This window comes from Balaenoptera physalus, assembly GCF_965194825.1.
Source record: "Balaenoptera physalus genome assembly, chromosome: 8".
Taxonomy (NCBI): domain Eukaryota; kingdom Metazoa; phylum Chordata; class Mammalia; order Artiodactyla; family Balaenopteridae; genus Balaenoptera; species Balaenoptera physalus.
This window is the reverse complement of record NC_138887.1, coordinates 12035541-12057099: the sequence shown is the minus strand read 5'-3', so window position 1 is coordinate 12057099 and position 21559 is coordinate 12035541. Positions and strand designations below refer to the sequence as shown.

Sequence of the window (21559 nt, the reverse complement as noted above, 5' to 3'; positions counted from 1 at the left end):
TCTATTCTTAGAGTTAAAGCTGTTACAGAGTTGGAAATTAAGGGAAGGAGGGAAGAGGTGCTCAGAAAAAGTTTCAAGTATCTCTTTAAAGAATGTCAATCAACTTAACAGATATATGATTAAATTGTAATGTGGGATTTATAAGGGTCAAATCCCAGAAAAGAAGGTTTCTTAGTGATTTCTTCGAATATCTCCCTCCTTTTACAGAAAAGAAGATTTTGAAGTAGAAAGATCAAATGACTCGTTAAAAGTCACACAGCTAGAGAAACGATTCCGTGAGCCCTCTGGCTCGTTTACACAGCATTAAATGTCAGGTACCCACATCAGATCCTGCCTAGTATGATGCTTGCTGACTGAATCCTAAAACTGAGTAGCTGTCACTCCCAGGCTCTTGCGATTCGTGGCCCCAAAACTACACAGAGTATTCAATATGAAATATGTCACGGTCATCAATCATGTTATCTTTACTAGTGAATTTTAATCTCTTTATTCCATGACTCCCTTTTTCAAAGGAAAAGTAATTGTATGTACGCTCATTTTGGGGAAATGTGGTGCTAGTTTCCAAAACTTTATTAGTAATAATCAATCAGAGTCCACAAATCCTTTATGGAGAGAAGCCGGGTGTAAATATGAATTGTATCTGAGGAGCTCCTTCCAGCGATGCTTGCACTTCGACCCCACTCCAGCCAGACTCTGCTTTAAGTCACATGTGCAGAGAGAATCACGAGCTCCCCTCTCCAAAGTGTTTAATAAGGTTAAAACCGTAAGGGAGGCCAGAGGAGGAGTAGGCTTCCTGGGATGGTAATGCCCTGACCAAGATGGAAAGGTGGCGACGGTGTCTTTGCTCTATGTCACAGGCCAGCTCTGATGGGTGATGACTGCCTAGTGCTGTGCTGGAGAATGATCCTGAGAGTGGGACAGAATTCCTGGTCAATTAGAGATGGAGGAGTGACTAGATACACTTCCAAGTGTGGCCTCTGAGGAAAGGCAAAGACAGGGCGCTGTGGCCAGAGATAGAAGAGATGTCCCAGGAGGCAGGGTCCTATGGTTCAAGGGATCACACTCCCTTCTTTCCAGGAGGCCAGAGGGTTTAGATAAGAAAGTTAGGGAGTGGATGACCTTCAATAAACAGTAAGTGAAAGTTCTGCCCTGAATAATTCCATACACAATCCTCCACTTTTCTTCTTCCCTCTCTCTCTTCCTCTCTTCTCCTCTCTCTCCTTCCCCCTTCCTTCCTTCTCTTCATTGTAAGAATATATTTGTAAAACCATCTTGCTCTCGAGGGTATGAGACCACTTACAAAGATCACATAAAAAATTAAGTCACTGAGAAAATCAGGTGAGAGGGACAGGCAGGAGGAGGAGAAGAGGGTAGAGGTGAAGAAGCAATAAAAGTATAATAGAAATGAAGATAATGATATGGCTGTCTTCTATTAAGTGTTCACCATGTTGCTGGCATGAAGTAATTTGCATGTATCAACTTATTCAATCCTCACAACCACCCTGTGAGGGAGGTGCTATTATTACTCCATTTTAGAGATGGAAAAACCGAGGCACGAGGGAATCTCATAGTTAATAAACGTCAAAACCAGGATTCAAGCCAACCACAACCCTGAAGCTCTTTCCTACTAGCCTTTGCTGTTTCTTTTAAAATAGGGGTGGTTTGTAGCCATAATACATTATCTGAAGTTCCATACTCTGTTGTAGAGAATTTTACTCTCATCAATCAGGGCGAAAAGAGTCAGAGCCTTGAAGGATTAGCCAGTAGGCTTCCATTGCTCTGTTGACACAAGAGGTGAGGCTGCCTGGACATCGGGCTGGATGCAGAAGACTAAGCAGGCACTTAGGTGCTCCTCCTGCTGGGTGGCCAGGGCCTTCCATTTCCACCCTGCTGGCTTATTCCAGCCTGCTGCTTGGAGCAGCATGTGAGTCAGCACCTCTCAGGTGCCTTTTCCTCCATCCCACTGAAGGATCTGCATGGATCAATGCCAAGTGTAGGCTGTTTGAAAAAGTTATGGATGATTCAAGTGGATGACAAAGAATGTAAATGACATAATCTGTCCTTTCATCTTTGGGTTGACTTTATGACAAAATTCAAACTATATGTTAACATCGTTTATTTCTTATTATCTTAAAAATTTTAAGGAGTAGTCAGACAAGAACATTTATAAACTATTTGGCTCCATGTGAATTTAGAATGCTGTGGGATTTTTTTTTTTTTTAAGGCACATTTGAATGCTAAGTAGGTTATGGTCTAAAAGAGAAAGAAGGGAAAACCACACATTATAAAATAAAATACTAAGAAACAGAGACCTTGGACATAGGTAGATACTGCAAATTTGAACACCTTTGTTCTAAGAGGGCCAATAAGGCCCTCTTAAAATGGGTCAATAAGGTGGCAGGGGCCACACAGATGTGTAGCTTGAATTTGGAGTTTAAAGGACAATTGTGTGTTGAGAGCTCAGAATAACCATCCTTTCTGGCCCCCATCAGACCTAAAACCCTAGAGCTTTCTGCCAAGTTCTCTGGGGCGTTTTGTGAACCTGTTCAACACTTCTAAGGAGTCCACAGGTGTTTCTGTGGGAGCAGTGGGTCTCACAGACACAAACCACCATAACTCCTTCCAGACTGGGTAGAATGGGAGAAAATATTGCAGCAAGGGAAGAGCCTGCCTGTTGGGCTCTCTGGGACAGGCTGCCCAGCTTGGCAAGAGCCCGAAGTATGTAGCGAATGGTGGGTCTGGAGAGGCAGCTAGACAGTCTTTGACTTCCACATCAGCCACTTACTGGAGGGGTGACTGGGGACAGTTTACTTAAGCCCCATGAACCCTCATCTGTAAGAAGAACCTACTCAAAGGACTTCTCTAAGGATTAAGTGAGCTGATTTATGCAAACGCTTTGCACAGACCCTGACACAATTAATGGGAGCTATTGCAATTTTTATTTCTCATTTACTTGGATTTCTTGAATAGATAGTTTTACTCTTCACCTTGGTGCTTTAAGTATTTGCGTGGATATTAGTAACTACTAATTGTATTACAATGGGTCATATGCCTTACAAATTAGTAGAGAATTAAGAAAATCAAAGAACATGCATTGCAGATGGTTAAAGTTAGAAAGTAAATTTAAAAACGAGTGTGAGATACTGAGATGACTGAAGAAAGAGCAAATATTACTTGTACAACAAATATGAATGAACCAAATCAACCCACTTAAAGTCAGATGCTCTCAGATAATATTAAAATATACAATCCAACAACATATTTTACAAGAGACACATTAAAAAAACTGAGGAATATTAAAAAATTAAGTGACAATATTAAAATCGGAACAGATAAAATTCAAGGATAGAAGTGGAAAAAACTCTACTTGTCAAAACATATGAAACTTAAAACTTTTTAAGATGCCATAAAACTCATATTCATACTGGGAGGCTTTTAACAAACTGATTTTTAAAAAAATTTTGCCAAGCAGAAGAAAAAATATATATGCTTATATCTGATCTGCGTAATACAATTGGTAGTTTATTTAGGGGTCCGCAAACTTTCTGTAAAGAGTCAGATAGCAAATATTTCAGGCTTTGCAGGCCATGTATGGTCTCTGCTACATATGCGTCTGTGTGTGTGTGTGTGTGTGTGTGTGTGTGTGTGTTAACAGCCCTTTAAAAAATGTAAAGCCATAATCAGCTCAAAGGCCATACAAAAACAGGTCATAGTTTGCTGACCTTTGATTTATAAATCAAAGGTCAGCAAACTTATTTCATATTATATTTAAATAATTGATATTACATTTATTTTAATTACATTACAGGTGTAATTTCCTACGATACCTTTTTTTTTTTCAACACCACATGGAACATTTATAAAAACTGATGGAATACAGTAGTCAAAAAAGAAATATGACAAATTTTCTAGATCAAGTCCTAGTGTCTGAGGATCCCTGGGGGTCCCCAAGACCTTTTCAGGGTATCCTCGAGGCCAAAGCTATTTTCATTTACAATATATGATGTTATTTGCCTTTTTCACTCTCAGTCACTCATGTGGATACAGTGAAGTTTTCTAAAAACTTCATGATATATTACATCTCAACAGATTGAATGCAGAAGCAGACATGAGGATCCAGCTGTCTTCTACTGAGCCAGACAGTAAAGAGATTTGTGAAAATGTAAAACAACGTTAACCTTTTTCACTTTTGTTTTGAAAAACAATCATTTTCCATCAACATGTGTTGTATATGTTGAGATGTAATGAGTATATTATTGCTGTTTTTTAAATAATTTATATGTATACATTTAAAACTTCTCAGTTTCTAACATGGTAAATATTGATAGATATAAACCACATAAACCAAAGCTTCCTAGGGATCCTTTATAATTTTTAAGAGTGTGAAGAGGTTCTGAGACCAAAAAGTTTGAGAATTTCAGTTCTAGAGAATAATTGTACAGGGCATATTCTTTTACTACTATGCAATGCATTGTAGACATTAATTAGGAATATTTAGTCTTTGGTAGTGGACTAGTCTAGATCTGAAACTTCTGAAAAAATCAACCAACCTTCTCACCACCAGACTGTCTGCCATGCACCTAAGAAAGAAATACAGATAAACCCAGAGCAAAAGTCATCACCTTCCAGCATCCTTTTTCAAGGATTTCAGACAAATTCGATAGGGTTTTTGGATGGGGCAGGGTCTAAACTTCAACTGAAGAAAGAAAAAAAAGTCTAACTGGGCTGCAGAAACAGAATAGGGAGAATAGTGAATAGCTAACAAGGAATAAACCATGACAGTTGTATTAATGCAAGATGGGAAAGTGAAACGAAATGAGAAGCTTTCATTTCATTTTTAATTGGATTAATTGGATTCCTCAAGAACTGTGCAGATGATGTTAACTTTCGGTTTTTTTTTCCATTTTAAATACCTTTTATTCTGTAATGTGACAGAACATAGAAAATAACATCGATGAGAAAAAAATCCATGACAAAATATTACTTAGAAATATTTGGGATCCATATATAAGCAACTAGTAGTGGAATTCATTCTATACTAAGAATTTAGTTAACTCTTTTTTTTTAAATTTTATTTTATTTTATACAGCACATTCTTATTCGTTATCTATTTTATACATATTAGTGTATATATGTCAATCCCAATCTCCCAATTCATCCCACCACCACCGCCATCCCCGCTTTCCCCCCTTGGTGTCCATACGTTTGTTCTCTACATCTATGTCTCTGTTTCTGCCTTGCATACCAGTTCGTCTGTACCATTTTTCTAGATTCCACATATATGCGTTAATATACGATATTTGTTTTTCTCTTTCTGACTTACTTCACTCTATGACAGTCTCTAGGTCCATCTACGTCTCTACAAATGACCCAACTTCATTCCTTTCTATGGCTGAATAATATTCCATTGTATATATGTACCACATCTTCTTTATCTAATCGTCTGTCGATGGGCGTTTAGGTTGCTTCCACGTCCTGGCTGTTGTAAACAGTGCTGTGATGAACATTGGGGTGCATGTGTCCTTTGGAATTATGGTTTTCTCTGGGTATATGCCCAGGAGTGGGATTGCTGGCTCATATGGTAATTCTATTTTTCGTTTTTTAAGGAACCTCTGTACTGTTCTCCATAGTGGCTGTATCAATTTACAACTTTCATTTTCAAATTTCAAGGAATATATTTGCTTTAAGACTGAAGGTAGTTTTAAAATAAATAAAAGAAAAAAAAAAAAAAAAAGAAACATGTCTACTTATGTCCAAGCAGTTTAATGACTTGGGAAAGTGACAGAAAAGTATTTTGAAAACGCATTATTTATGGATTTAATTTTTATTTTTTAAGTAAACTTCTTATTGAAGTACGAAATAGATTCAGAAATATATACAACTCATCTGTGTGCAGCTTGTGTAGTTTCACAAAGTGATCATAGCTGAGTAAGCACCACCCAGAGCAAAAACTAGATCATCATCATCCTTAAAAACCCCTTCAGTCACTGTAACCTCTTCTCCCTCAAATAACCATTATCTTTACTTCTAACACCATAGATTAGTGCTTCCTCTTTTAGACATTTATATAAATGGAATCATTCATCATGTAGACTTTTGTATCTGACATTTCTATTCAACATTATGTTTGGGAAATTCATGCATGTTGTTAGGTGTAGTAAGTTATTGGTTTTCATTATTATCAAGTATTTGATTATATAATCCCACAATTTATTTACCCATTCTATTTTTTTCATGGACAGTACATTTTTTTTCTAGCTTTCAGCTGTTATGAATAGTTCTGTCACGAACATTCTTCTGCATGATTTTTTGGTGCATGTTTAAGGCATTTCTGTTGGGTACATATCTATAGATGGAATTGCTGTCATGTACATATTTAACATTAGTAGGTACTTTCAATTTTCCAAGTGGTTGCAACAGTTTATACTCCACATAGCAGTTCATGGGAATTCTAGTTGCTTCATCTCCTCAGCATTTTGAATTGTTAAGTTTTTAAATTTTAGTCATTCTGATGGGGACGTACTAGCATCTTATCATGGTTTTGTTTTCATTTCTTTATGTTTGAGATTGAACACTTTTTCCTATATTTATTGGTAAACTAGATATCCTTTTCTGTGAAGAGACTATTCCTATTCCTCCTTAGTGCTTTAAAAAAAAATAAATCAGTGTTGGTCATTACTCAGTGCAGTTGTAAAATTGGGTTATCCATACATTCTTATTGATTTATAGTTCTTCAGTATATACTAGATATGCCTTGTTATTTTATATACACATTACAGATATTCTCTAGCCATTTGCCTCTTCATTCTAAGTGTATTTTGATAAATAGTAGTTCTTATTAATAGTAGTTTTTACAGTCCAACTTATTAATCTTTTCTTTTATGTACTACTTTTTACGTCCTATTTTAAAAATCTTTGCTTTCCTGAGATTATAGAATAATCTTCTATGTTATTTTCTAGAAGCTGCATTGTTTCACCTTTCACATTTGGATGAGCAATCTAATTGTAATTGATTTCTTTGTTTATGGTACGAGGTAGTGATCAAGAATCATTTGTTTTTCTATTTGGAAATCCAATTGACCAAGTATCATTTATTGAAAAGACTGTTCTTTCACTCTGAAATGCCGTCTTTACCATAAATTAGGTATCCACATATGGGTGGATGTCCTAGATTCTCTGTTCTGTTCCATCGGTCTATTTGTCTAATTTTGCACCAGTACTACCCTTTTAATTATTATTCCTTTATATTAATTTTTAATATGTGTTAGTGTAAATCCTTTGACTTTATTCTTCTTCTAGAGTATCTGGTCTAATCTTGGTCCAATATTTGCCACTCTGACACATTTCCACATAAATATTATAATTAATTTATCAATTTTCATTGAAGTAAAAGTCTTCTGAGATTTTGATTAGGATTGCATTGAATCTATAGATTAATTTGGGAGCAGTCTGCATCTGTGAAATAATAGCTCTTCTGATTCATGCACAGTACATTTATTCCATTTATTTAGGTATTATTTTTCTCTCAATAATGTTTTACACTTTATATATGGAGGTTCTTCATATCTTTTGTTAAATTTATTCCTAATATTTGATGTGTAGAGATGCTAGGTGAGTGTTAATTTTGTCTTCAGATGGCATTTTCTAATTGTTTATTTAGGAATGGTTTATTTTAAAATATTATTAATTTTTGAATCTTGTGTCCAGCAAGGTTGTAGTATTCACTTACTAAATAAAATAGTTTATCTAGATTTTCTATATTCAAGTTGTCTACAAATAATAGTTTTATTTATTTCTTTCCAATTTTTATACCTTTTATTTCTTTTTCTTTCTTTCTTGCATTAACTAGAATATTTAGAAAAATGTTGAACAGAAGTGGTGATGGGACTATCCTTGTTCCACTCTTGATCCCTGGGATGGAGGTGGGGGCGGGGATTTGAATAGTTTACCATTAAGTTTAATATTTGCTGTAGGGTTTTTGTAGATTTTTAAAAAATCAATTACAGAAGTTCTCTTCTGTTTCTAGTTTGCTAAGAAATTTTTTTCAACTAAATCATGAATCATTATTAAATCTGATCCACTTACTGAGATGATATGATTTTTTTTCTTTATATTCTGAATGTGATAAGTACATCAATTGACTATATGTTCAATGAACATCATATTGCTGGAATAAAACTTCTGAATCATGACCTAGTTCCCTTTTTATGTATAGCAAGTTTCACTTTACTAATATTTTCAGTGAGATTTTGCACTGTATTCCTGATAGACATTGGCCTGCAATTTCCTCTCTCATAAATATCCTTTCAGGTTTTTGTATCAAGGTTATGCTGGCCTTATAAAATGAATTGGAAGTGTTCTCTCTTTTTCTATTTCCTGTTTTTGTAAAATTTGGATAAATTCACTTGTGATGCCATCTGGACCTTCAGTTTCTTTGTAGGAAAGTTTTAAATTACAGATTCAATTTCTTTAATAGATATAGAATTATACAGATTTTCTATTTCTTTTTGTGACAGTTTCACAGTTGTGTTTTTCTAGGAATTTGTCCATTTTTTTTAACTTTTCAAATTTATTGGCAAAAAAGTAATATCCTCTTTTTATTTTTGTAATGTCAGTAGGATCTAGTAATGTTTCTCTTTATATTATCTCTGACATGGGTAATTTGTATTTTCTCTTTTATTCTCAATCTTGCCAAAGCTTCATAAATGTTATTAATTTACTAGCCTTTTGGTACTCTTCTCTATTGAATGTTTGTTTTCCAGTTTATTACTTTCTGCTTCTTTCTTCTGTTTTTTCTTCCTCTCTTTCTTCTTACTTCTTTATTGATTTCAGTTTTTTTAAATGACTAATACATGCCGATAAATAAAGTTTACATTTCCTTCTAAGTACACTTTACCTGTATACCACAAATTTTATGTCATGGCTGCATTGTCATTCACTTCATTTTGAAATATTACTTAGCTTCTACTTAGATTGCCTTTTTGAGTCACAAATTATTTATAATTCTATTGTTCAATTTCTAAATAGTAGAGATTTTCTAGTTATCATTTTATATTGGCTTCTCATTTAATTTCACTGTATTCAGAGTACATTTCATAGATGAGTTCAGTACTTTGAAATCTTTTGATCACTGCTATGACCCTGCAATTTTGGTGAATGTTCCCAGTGGTCTTGAAAAGAATAAGTATATTGCAACCATTGGTTGCATTGTTCTATAAGTGTCAATTTGTTCAAGTTAGTTAATTGTGTTCTTCAAATCTTCTATATCTTTACTGATTTTTTTGTCTTTTTTTCATCAGTTACTGAGATGTATAGATTGTTAATTTCTGTATAAGTCCTAAAAGTTCTTTAAATTTTACTTTACATGTTTGAGGTTATGTTATTATATGCCTGTACTTTTAGCATGTTTTTTATCCTCTTGGTGACTTGATCCTTTCATTATTATGAAATATATCTCTATCTCGAATAATGCTTCTTGTCTTAAAGGCTACTTTGTCTGATATTAGTGTAGCAATATCAGCTTTCTTCTGATTAGTGTTTACATAGTATTTTGTTTATCCTTTTACTCTCAAACATTCTGTATTTTTTTAATTTTAAAATTTTTTATTTTTTTTACATTCTGTATTCTTATATTTCATGTAACTCCACTGACAACAGTTCTGCCCTTAATGCAGTTGTTTCAGATAATTTAACTCTACATGTAATTGAGATTTTCCCCTAGTCTGAAAATCTTTGTGTTTTAAATGGGAATGTTTAGTCAATTTCCATTTGATATAATTACTGATATTTGACGTTTAAATCCCCTATCTTCCTATTTCCTATTTATCCATTTGCTAATAGTTCTTTTAATCTCTTCTCTTTACTTCTTTTGGGTTAACAAGTATTTTGTATTTTACATTTCCCTCTTTTTTTTTTTTTTAGAGATTGGAGTTTATTTATTTATTTATTTTGGCTGTGTTGGGTCTTCGTTTCTGTGCGAGGGCTTCCTCTAGTTACGACAAGCGGGGGCCACTCTTCATCGCGGTGCGCGGGCCTCTCACTATCGCGGCCTCTCTTGTTGCGGAGCACAGGCTCCAGATGCGCAGGCTCAATAGTTGTGGCTCACGGGCCCAGTCGCTCTGCGACATGTGGGATCCTCCCAGACCAGGGCTCGAACCCGTGTCCCCTGCATTGGCAGGCAGATTCTCAACCACTGCGCCACCAGGGAAGCCCACATTTCCCTCTTTATTAGCTCGTTACATATTTTCCTTTTCGTTTAGTGCTTGAAGTGGGTTGGTAAGTGTTTCCCCAAAATTCACGTCCATGCAGAACCTCAGAATTTGGCCTTATTTGAAAATAGTGTCTTTGCAGAGGTAATTAGTTAACATGAGGTCATAGTGGATCATGGTGGGCCCTAAATCTAATGGTTGCTGTCCTTATAAGAAGAGAAGACACACAAAGAGACACAAGGGAAGAACTTCATGTGACAATGCAGGCAGAGATTGGAGTAATGCTGCCGCAAGCTGAGAGACATCAAGGATTGTCAGGAGCCACCAGAAGCTGGAAGAGATGGGGAAGGATTCTTCCCTGGAGATTTCAAAGGGAACATGGCTCAGCCAGTACCTTATTTTGGTCTCCTAACTTCCAGAATCGTGAGAGAATAAATTTCTGCTGCTTTAAGACACCCAGTTTGTGGTAATTTGTTATGGCAGTCCTAGGAAACTAATACAGTGTTTACCCTAGATGTTATGAAATGTAACTTTGACTTAGTCCAATATAAATTGGTGCTGTTACCAAATATATGAAAGAATCTTAGAACATTTTAAATCCACTCACTCCAGTTCTGCCTTGAACACTGTTGTTTCATGTATTCATTTCACGTATATCGTTTTCTCAGTCAGCGATAGTTTAGGTTTATCCAAATATTGACCTGTTCGGTTACACTCTTTCCTTCCTGAATTTCCATGCTTCCAACCTGGATCATTTTCTTTCTGTCTCAGAATTTCCGCTACTAATTTATTTAGTGAAGTCTATTGGTGGTAAATTGTCTTGTGTGTGTGTGTGTGTGTGTGTGTGTGTGTGAAAATGACTTTATTTTGCCTTCATTTTTTCCAACGTTTTGTTATATTTTTTCACACATCCAGCAAAGCTGAAAGAATTTTGTAGTGCAAACTTGTATACATACCATGTAGATTCTAATATGAGTATTTTACTACACTTGCTTTATTAATATCACATATCCATCGATCTGCATCCTCATCATTTCACTAATCCATGGGATTTCTTTGGTGCATTTAAAAGTAAATTACGCACATTAATGTACTTTTATCCAGTTATTCTAGTTGTCCTCAGCAGGAGGACTGGTGTCTGATGCAAACTGCTCTGCCATAGACAGGAATGGAATACTGAACTCTTCATTTAAAAAAAATATCAGACTCCAGATGTTTAATTCTTGAGCTTTAAGTTGTAAAGCTTTTGAATAAAGTTAGGCAAGAAAAAAATCTTGCTTATTCATTCACATTTTGGGAGTTACTGTTAATAATTTGTGGTGAAACATTTCATCATTTTAAACAAATTGCTATAAAGTATTAGACTCTAGCACCACCTAACAAATAATTATATTTTAATTTTTCCTTAAAAAACAGAGAAGTGTTAAGGATTCTTTGAATGACATATAAGAATGTGAAAAAAAAAGTTTACATTATTATTGTATATGTACATTTTGTCTATTAATATACCCACAATCTGGACTCCATCATCAAAATTGCTAATTTTTAGGAATAATTTTTTTGAACATTCTCCATTGTTTCTGTTACAATTTCAGGCTTCTAGCCTTATTCTAGGTTCTCCCAATGAAAAGGAAATCAAAATCATCAGTTCTTGGTTGTACCCATTTGATCAGTCTCAAGATTCTAGTAAATTGAAGGTTAAAGAACAAATGTCTGCCTTCTGTTGGGCACAATTAACCTATTTTTGAATAACTTGGTTTTTACAGTGATGGATAAGGCAATCTGTAAATTAACACTTTGCACAGATAATTTTCATAAATTGAGCACATGTGCTACCTAAAATATTAATCCCTTCAAAGTGGCCTTTGTGAAAAAAGAAATCATAAGAGATAAATTTAGTTATTTCATAATCTTCAAAGTCCCTTTCAGCTCTGTGCCTCTAATTCTAAAACTGTTTCTGATATAAATCCACTTTAATTAAAGCTGGAGTATGAATGTACATGATAAACTGTAGAAATTAGAGTCATCCTCTTTATTTTTATTTTTTCAAGCAATATTATTTATCTATTCATTTATTTTAAAATGAGGTATAGTTGATTTACAATATTAGTTTCAGGTGTATAACATTCAATATTTTTATCGGTTATACTCCATTTAAAGTTATCAAAGATAGTGGGAATCCTTCTCTTGTTTCTGATTTTAGAAGAAGAGCTTTCAGCTTTTCACCACTGATGATGTTAGCTGTGGGTTTGTCATAAATGACCTTTATTATGTTGAGATAAGTTCCCTCTATACCAACTATGGTGAGAGTTTTTATTACAGTGGATGTTGAATTTTGTCAAATGCTTTTTCTTTGTCTATTGAGATGATCATGTGATTTTTATCTTTCCTTTCATTAATGCGGTGTATCACATTGATTGATTTGCAAGTATTGAACCATCCTTGTATCTCTGAAATAAATCTCACTTAATCATAGTGTATGATCCTTTTTATATATTCTTGAATTTGATTTGCTAATATTTTGTTGAGGACTTTTGCATCTATATTCATCAAAGATATTGACCTGTAATTTTCTTTTTTTGTAGAGTTTTTGGTTTTGGTATCAGGGTAATGGTAGACTCATAGAATGAATTTGAGAGTGTTCCATCCTCTTCAATTTTTTGGAATAGTTTGAGGAGGACAGGTATTAGCTCTTCTTTATATGTTTGGTAGAATTTCCCTGTTAAGCCGTCTGGTCCTGGACTTTGTTTGCTAGGAGTTATTTTTAATTACAAATTAAATTTTACTACTAGTGATAGGACTGTTCAGATTATCTGTTTCCTCCTGAATCAGTCTTGAAAGGTTGTTTCCAGAAATTTGTCCATATCTTCTAGATTGTCCAACTTGTTGGTATATAACTTTTTGTGTATTCTTTCATGATTTTTTTGTATCTCTGTGGTATCAGTTGTTATTTCTCCTCTTTCATTTCTCATTTTGTTTATTGGGGTTCTCTTTTCTTCTTGATGAGCCTGGCTAAAGGTTTATCAATTTTGTTTATATTTTCAAAGAACCAGCCCTTAGTTTCCTTGATCTTTTCTATTTTTTTGTTTCTATTTTATTTATTTCCTTGCCAGTCTTTATTATTTCCTTAATTCTGCTGACTTTGGGCTTTGTTTATTCTTCTTTTTCTAATTCCTTTTGTTGGTAGGTTAGGTTGTTTATTTGAGATTGTTCTTGTTTCTTGATATAGTCCTGTATTGCTATAAATTTCCATTTTAGAACTGCATTTGTTGCATCCCATAGATTTTGGAAGGTTGTGTTTCCATTTTCATTTGTCTGAAGGTATTTTCTGATTTCCTCTTTGATTTCTTATTTTTTCATAGCATGTTGTTTAGTCTCCAAGTATTCATGCATTTCCCATTCTTCTTCTTGTGATTGATTTCTAGTTTCATACAACTGTGGTCAGAAAAAATTCTAGATATAATTTCTATCCTCTTAAATTTGTTGAGACTTGTTTTATGGCCTAGCATATGATCTATCCTGGAGATTGTTCCAAGTTCACTTGAAAAAAATTTGTATTCTGCTATTTTTGGATGGAATGTCCTATAGATATTTGTTAAGTCCAGCTGGTCTATTGTGTTTTTTAAGACCATTGTTGCCTTATTGATTTTCTGTCTGGATGTTCTGTCCATTGATGTAAGGGGGGTGTTAAAGTCCCCTGTGATTATGCTATTTTTGTCAATTTCTTCCTTTATGTGTGTTAATATTTGCTTTATATATTTAGGTGCTCCTGTATTGGGTGCATACATGTTAATGAGTATAATATCCTCTTCTTATATTGATTCCTTTATCATTATATAATGATCTTCTTTGTCTTTTGTTATAGACTTTTTTAAAAGTCTATTTTGTCTGATATGAGTATTACTACCCTAGCTTTCTTGTCATTTCTATTTGCATGAAATATCTTTTTCCATGCCCTCGCTTTCAGTCTGTGTGTGTCTTTAGTTCTGAAGTGATTCTCTTGTAGGCAGCATATAGATGGTTCTTGTTTTTATATTCAATCAGCCACCTTATTTCTTTTGATTGGAGCATTTAAAGTCATTATTGATAGGTATGTACTTATTGCCATTTTATTACTTGTTTTCCGGTTGTTTTTGTAGGTCTTCCATGTTACGTTCTTCTTCTTTTAGTTTCTTCCCTTGCAGTTTGATGATTTTCTTTAGTAGTATGCCTGTGTTCCTTTCTTTCTTGTTTTTGTGTATTTATTACAGGTTTCTGATTTGTGGTTACCATGGGGTTCATATATGTTGGCCTATAACATATCTATTTGTTTTAAACAGGTAGTTCTTTAATTCAAACACATTCTAAAAGATCTACATTTTTACTCCCTTCCCCCACACTTTGTGTTTTTGATGTCATATTTTACATCTTCATTTGTATCCTTTTACTGATTATTGTATTTATACTTGAGTTACAAGTTTTTAAATCTTCATACTAGCTTATTTAAGTGGTTGATCATCACCCTTTATTATATATTTGCGTTTACTAATGGGATTTTTTCCTTTCCTATAGATACTTACTTCTTGTTATAGCCTTTTCTTTTCCACTTAGAGAAGTCCCTTGAACATTTTTCTTAGTGTCAGTTTAGTATTGATAAACTCTGTTAGTTTTGGCTTGTCTGAGAGTCATACTTTAGGTAGAGTCAGTCATCTGTTTTTCATAGCACCAATTCATAATTTTAAATATTTATTTTTTATATGTTTTCTGAAGTTATAAATGCATTTGCCAAATTCCTGTGAATTGCAGATAACAATGACCTTAAGGTAACATCTGATGTAGCAGTCTTATCCAATTAGATGTTTTTGTTTGTTTTGCTTTGTTTTGTTTTTGCCTTTCTTTTAAATGAAATGAGGCATAAAACAAGGTTTTGGGGCTGATTTTTAAATTCACCTCTACTTAAGTTTTCAATTATATATTTCTATGTAAAATGAGAGTGCAGTTGAAGTAGTGTGTACATGATGATCATCCTATCATTTGCTTGCATCTTGAAAAATCTCTCTCCTTTCACTGCCTTCTTTACACCTTTTCTTTTTTGACTTCCCAATGACATGAAGTCATTCACAGCTTTTTCTGAGCCTGGCTGGTTCTCTATCAGAAAGAGTGAGTTATTTACATTGGGTCATAGCACGTCAAGTTGTTTGTCTAGAGACCCCCACAATTCTCTCCTCATGTTTCTATCATTTTGGCAGAGTAGAAAGTCCAATTACACAAACATTTCTTGGATCCCTGAGTGGAACTTAGCAGGTATCTTATTCCTTCACAGATATAGAACTACATTCATAGAACAGTACCACATCTTCATAACTGAAGCTCTTGGTATACAGATATTCATAGGTCATCTGGAGTTAGGGAGTCTTTCCTTTAACTCTTTTCATGGTGTAGTAACATTTCTGCGTTTGTGATAGAGAGAGTTTTACTTGCGAGAATGCGTATTTTTGGTTCCTTGCCTATTATTTAATCTGACTGGAAGAGAAGGCTTTGTAATTTTGTGAAGGATTCAATCTTTCAATAAACTCAGGTGAACCAACCCTCCAAGCCTTCTGAGATTTTTTCTTTAATGATTACAAGAAAGGGTATGAAATCCATTGTATTGGAAAATCCACAAGGCTATTCCATTACAGTCAGCATGGGAGTGGGGATGGGATTTTAGTCTAACCTCTTGATTTCTTGGCTGATTCTTTTCAACTTGACCCTGGAGGTTACTTTTCCAAGGAGGACCCACGCTTTCTTGAAACAATTTCCTTAGATATTTTAAAAGTGTGATTCATAGCCTTTCTCTTATTTCAGATTTAACACAGGGAATTGTTTTCTACCTCTGTCTGTCTCTCTATATGTCTTCTCTCTCTCTAGCTTTGCTCCATCTTGTCTACAGCCCAGGGTTCTAAGAAATTGATGCCAAGTTAGAATTTTTTAAAATACTTTCTTTTGTAATGTATATCCCTCAAACCAACTATATAGAAAACATTTTTGTTCATCTATGGACAAACCTATTCATAATAGGATTTTTTTAAAGGTTTTTTTTTTTTTAATTAATTAATTTATTTATTTATGGGTGTGTTGGGTCTTCGTTTCTGTGCGAGGGCTTTCTCCAGTTCCAGCGAGCAGGGTCCACTCTTCATCGTGGTGCGCGGGCCTCTCACTGTCGCGGCCTCTCTTGTTGCGGAGCACAGGCTCCAGACGCGCAGGCTCAGTAGTCGTGGCTCACGGGCCTAGCCGCTCCGCAGCATGTGGGATCTTCCCAGACCAGGGCTCGAACCCGTGTCCCCTGCATTGGCAGGCAGACTCTCAACCACTGCGCCACCAGGGAAGCCCATAATAGGATTTTAATTGAAAATATTCCTGTAATTTAAACACCATCTCCTTTATCCTTCATTTATCCCTCTTCAGTTTTTCCCTCTTCACAGTTTGGTTCTTGAGCAAAATATATTTTATCGAATCGCAAGTTCAAGTGTCGATAGACTTCTTGTTATACATATTGCAGGTTACATTTTCCTTAGCTTTCTTCTCAGAAAAAGAACTCTAGTACTCAAATATTCATGGGCCAAGCCAGGTTTTATTGGAATATAACCTGTCAGTAGTATGGAAGTTTTCTCTTGTCATTAACTGAACATTAACATTTTAGAATTATAGACAACAATGAAGTATTTGTTACCGGGCTGACAATTCTACAGTGTCAGGAAACCAGTGACTAATGAGCCATTTGTTCTTATAGTTTACTGATTACAGGAGGGACAGGACCTAAGTTTCTTGCAACTTGGCAAAGCCCATTGCTTTAGTTTAAAGTATCTGATAATGGCATTGACCTGTGGACCACAGAAACCTTACATGAGGTTGACCCCCCAAATTGTTCATATGAAGACTCTTAATATTTTTAAACTTTTCAGGAAGGAGGAAGAGAGCTAAAGAGATCACTGGAGGTGGGAGAGGTGGGAGGGTACAATGACTAAAGCTCTCCCAACACATTACTTCTTTCCTCTGACATGGGTTTTACAAGTGGACCTTAAGTGTTTTACTATAAAAAGGCAGAGAGGAGAAGAACATATTAAATAAAAATGGACCCTCAATGTATCATGATGGCATGTTGCACTTAAAGTAGTGCCATGGGTGTACAGCATGGCAACTAGAGTTAATAGTACTGGACTGCATATTTGAAAGTTGCCAAGAGAGTAAAGCTTAAAAATTCTCATCACAAGAAAAAAAAAATTCTTTAACTATGTATGGTGATGGACGTTAACTAGATTTATTGTGGTGATCCTTTCACAATATATACAAATATTGAATTATTATGGTGTACACCTGAAACTAACATAATGTTGTATGTGACTTATGCCTCAATAAAAAATATAAAATAAAAATTAATTATTTCATTAATTTAAAAAATGAAATAGTGCCACGGAAGACCCCAATAAGAAGCCAGTTAAAATATAACCCCAGGAGAAAATTAAGCATTAAGAACTATAAATTATGCATTGTATGTAATGAATTAACTTTTCTCCGAAGATGAAGAACAATATTAGTATGTACCATCCTTGACAGAATCGAGGAAATTGTCACTACATTCAGTTTCTGTATTCTGTGATTCAGAATAGGAACCCTCGTTGAGAAAAGATGATCTAAGCTATTAAGCATTTTTCAAGCTTTTCAAAATTCAAAACGTATTAACAGGAAATTGAAAAGTTCAAGATGATAGCTTTGTTTCATTAAATACTAAATAGCAAGTTCTCTATTAACTGTTATTTCATGCCTCTAAAGAAATTAAAATCAATTAAAGACATATTAGATTTTCAAAGACTTCTTACTTTTTATTCCATTATAATTCATTATATTGGTGCCTAACTGTTTTAAATTATTTTGAAAGAAATGGTTATTGTGTTTCAGAAAAGTCTACACCAGTATATTCTCAAAGAACTGTTCTTTTGGAGCTGATGAAGAAAAGTGGATTCCTAAGAATTCTGGAAAAAGTTAAAAGAGTCTTAGATCTGATTTTAAGTCCCTCTTTTGGAAAGATGAGTTATTTTATATTTAGTCATTTTTTTTTTTCAGTCGAAGCCTAGCCATTTTCCCCAGAAAGTAAAATGCAATCTTGATGTATTTATTTTTTTCTTTGAAGGCTCTTTCATTTTACCAGAACGTTTTAACATATCTATCTGGTAAAACTCAGTCATCTTGGATTGAGAAACCCGAGTTTACATTTCTCTCTTTAGTGAGCACTACAAGCCTGGCGGTGATGGTTCTTTAGAAAAATGCTGACCCCTTCTTTACTCAACCACCAGTCTCCCCTGTTCCTCTCAGAAAGGACGTCCAGGAGCATCCTTCAGAAGCACTTGCTGCTGCTATGGCTCACCTTCAGATGTGTTCATACACTTTAATTTGCTTGGAAAGGTTAAAATGAATATGAAATATGAAAAAGATACTTAATCCTCTTAATGGTTCTAGTAATGTCTTATAAATGCTCTGAAAATAATGGAACCTCATATTTATTTATTTTGGATCCCAAGCCAAATTGTGAAACACTTGGATTGGTGACGCATAATCTCCCATCAGCTACCTTCAATAGCCTGTTGCTAAAACGTAGGAAACTTAGTGCAAACCACGGAAGACCACTTGGGTGGTCTTCCATTGCACTGGTGAGTGGACAGTTCTAATTCGGATTAGTGACCCCTCATAAACCCATAGAAAGTGACTCTAATGTTAATTATAGCACCCCTCCCCAGCAAAGAAACTGCATTCAATTTATGAAGTAGTCCCACAAACACAGACATATATACAAAACTTGGAATTCTTAGGAAAACAAGCAACCCAATTTCACTTAGTTGGACAGTCAGCAAGTTAGTGATTTTGTGGTTTGACCCTCATATGGTACATCAGTCATGGCAAGTTTCTTTCTCTCTCCATTCCAAGTAAAACCACCACTTCCCACGTACCATGTCATTACCATCACAATAGGATCTTCGCAGTAATAGAGTTTGGATTGGATCCTTAACTTTAAAGCCCTATTTGAAATCGCAGCTTCCTTCCTGTTGCAACTTAGCTTTAAAACAGACTTCTAGTGATCTTGGAAAATCACTCTCTCTTTTCCCTTCAGTTTTTGGTTCTGTTACCTTGCAGGCCAGTTTGGATTTTCTGTTTTCCTACAAGAGACCAGGTTTTCCTAAGTATAGCATCATTTTTCTATTTCTTTCTTTCTTAAGATGAGGAAAGGAGTACAGGAAGAATGGAAATAAAGTGCCCACGGTTCTATGGGACAGGAATTTAAGTGCTCTACTTAGCAGAAGCATAATTCTTACTTACCCAGCTTGATGACAACCCTATCCCCTGGTTAAAGTACTAAATCATACAAGTAAACGATAAACCATCAGAAACACTTTGCAATGATGCTTACTATCACCTTGAAAATACAAATTTTAATGTTACAGAGTAGTAAAATATTTTGTATCTAATCTGATTTTTTCAGACATCTGATTTTAAATTTGAAGGTAAATGAACTTGAATAGTAACAATAACATAGCACAGTTACTATTAAGGGTGCCAAGTATTTTCATACACACGTACAAACTTTGCCTCAAAATGTTGGCAGGTAGGCAAGAAGCAGGTACAATCAGTCCAATTTTATGCAGAGGGAAATTTAGTAACCACAGTGGTATACTTCCTGGCAGGATCTCAGTAGCTAAAAATACCTTCTCCTCTAACTTCTTTTTTCAGTTCAGTTAATTTTATTCCTGAAATTTCATTAACTAGATATTTATTCTGGTTAAAAAATTTTTTTAACAAATCAAACAAATCCATACCTTATAGCCTTTATAGAGTCGGCTCTTTAGAAATTCACACATTTAGATAATTTAGTTCAATCAACTTTTTTCTTAATATAAAATTTGATAACGACACTAACATTAATTTTTGCACCCTACAGTTTCCACCTTGCAATTCACTTTTACATTGTTTTTTTTTTTCATTAAGTTCTCACCCTAATCTGTGATGTTAAAATTAGTCACAACTTTGTTTTTAAGTGTAAACAGAAGCAGAGAGTTTGAGATGGCACCCAAATTCTAAATTTCATATGATTTATAGCCAATAGCTGAACCCAGATTTTCTCATTTCAAATCCCATGTGCTCTCAGCTGTCATGATGCCTGGATGGGCCTCAGCTCTGTCTCTTGTTGGGTAGAAAAGGACTCGACGGGCACAGAGAGGAGATGCCTAAACCCATTGGAACAGGTGAGAAAAGCAGACTTGGGTGGGAGGCACACAGTCTTGCAGATGTTTGAGCTATTACTATGGGCTATAGAGAGTGGCCCTGGAGACAGATGTTTCTCAGTTTTTCCATTAAAAAAACAATGCACTTGGAAAAGCAAAAGGACTTCCCTTTTTTCTCTTTTTCTTCCTCTTCCTCATCTTCTCCAGGATCTCTTGCTTCCAGGAACCTAACTTCAGACTCACAGTAAAATAGATCAGCAGTTATTAAAGGAGCTTTTTGTTGACTAGCCTGAAAATCTAACCATCATTATAACTTAAAAAAATTTTTTTCCCTTGGGAAGGTGAGTCTTAAGTTCTAAATAATTGACTTACATTAGAATTTTTTTTTTCCAGCATAGAATGAAATTTCCTATATAACTGGTTACTTCCACTTTATTTACTTGTAAATATCTCAGCAAGGATTAGGAAAAACCAAAATTTCAGAGTAACTTGTCACTAAAATATTTGCTCTTTTCCCTTTTTTTTCTACTTGCTGGCTGACCTACACTGTTTCCATGGCACCTGCTCCCATCTGCTCCATGCTGAACTCTCAAATGCAGGTATAAATTACGTTTTCAACACATTTCTGCTACTCATTCTATTAAGTGCCCCAACCAAATATAAGTTTCTATTGGCCTAAAAATAGATCTCCTGCCATCTGGAGTCCCAAGTTTCTGCATTTCTCTTTCACCTCGGAGCAACTCCAGCAGTCATGAAAGAACTTCACCTGATGTAATTGTATCTGCTTCCAACTGCTCCTAACGCATTCTGGAGCTTTCGTTCTGAGTGAATAATTCTCCTGTGTTATCATCAGGCTTCCTGAAGGGATCAGATGCTCATTCATTTGGACATTTTCAAATCATCAAGAAAAACTTAACAAATCCCGGAGTTTGATCTTAGCTTTAGTCTTAGCATTTTTAAAAGTTTCTTATACTGTACATATGTAGACTAGGCCTAAAAGTTCTCAAATTAATCAAAATTCCCATGTTCCCCACAATTCTTGAAAAGTGAAATAGGTAAAAGAGGTCAAGTAATTTTTTAAAGTTTTATTTTCCATTGAAATATTTAAAGTCAAAATAT

At 34.8% G+C, this 21559-nt stretch overlaps 1 long non-coding RNA gene across 1 annotated transcript in view; it reads right to left on the bottom strand.

Moving 5' to 3' along the window:
- LOC309666315 overlaps window positions 1-11035 on the bottom strand; it is a 667877-nt gene extending 656842 nt beyond the window's left edge. The window contains exon 1 of the long non-coding RNA XR_014267043.1: window positions 10126-11035. This is a non-coding gene — a long non-coding RNA (uncharacterized lncRNA). The remainder of the gene's footprint in view (window positions 1-10125) is intronic.
- Window positions 11036-21559: the final 10524 nt, after the last annotated feature.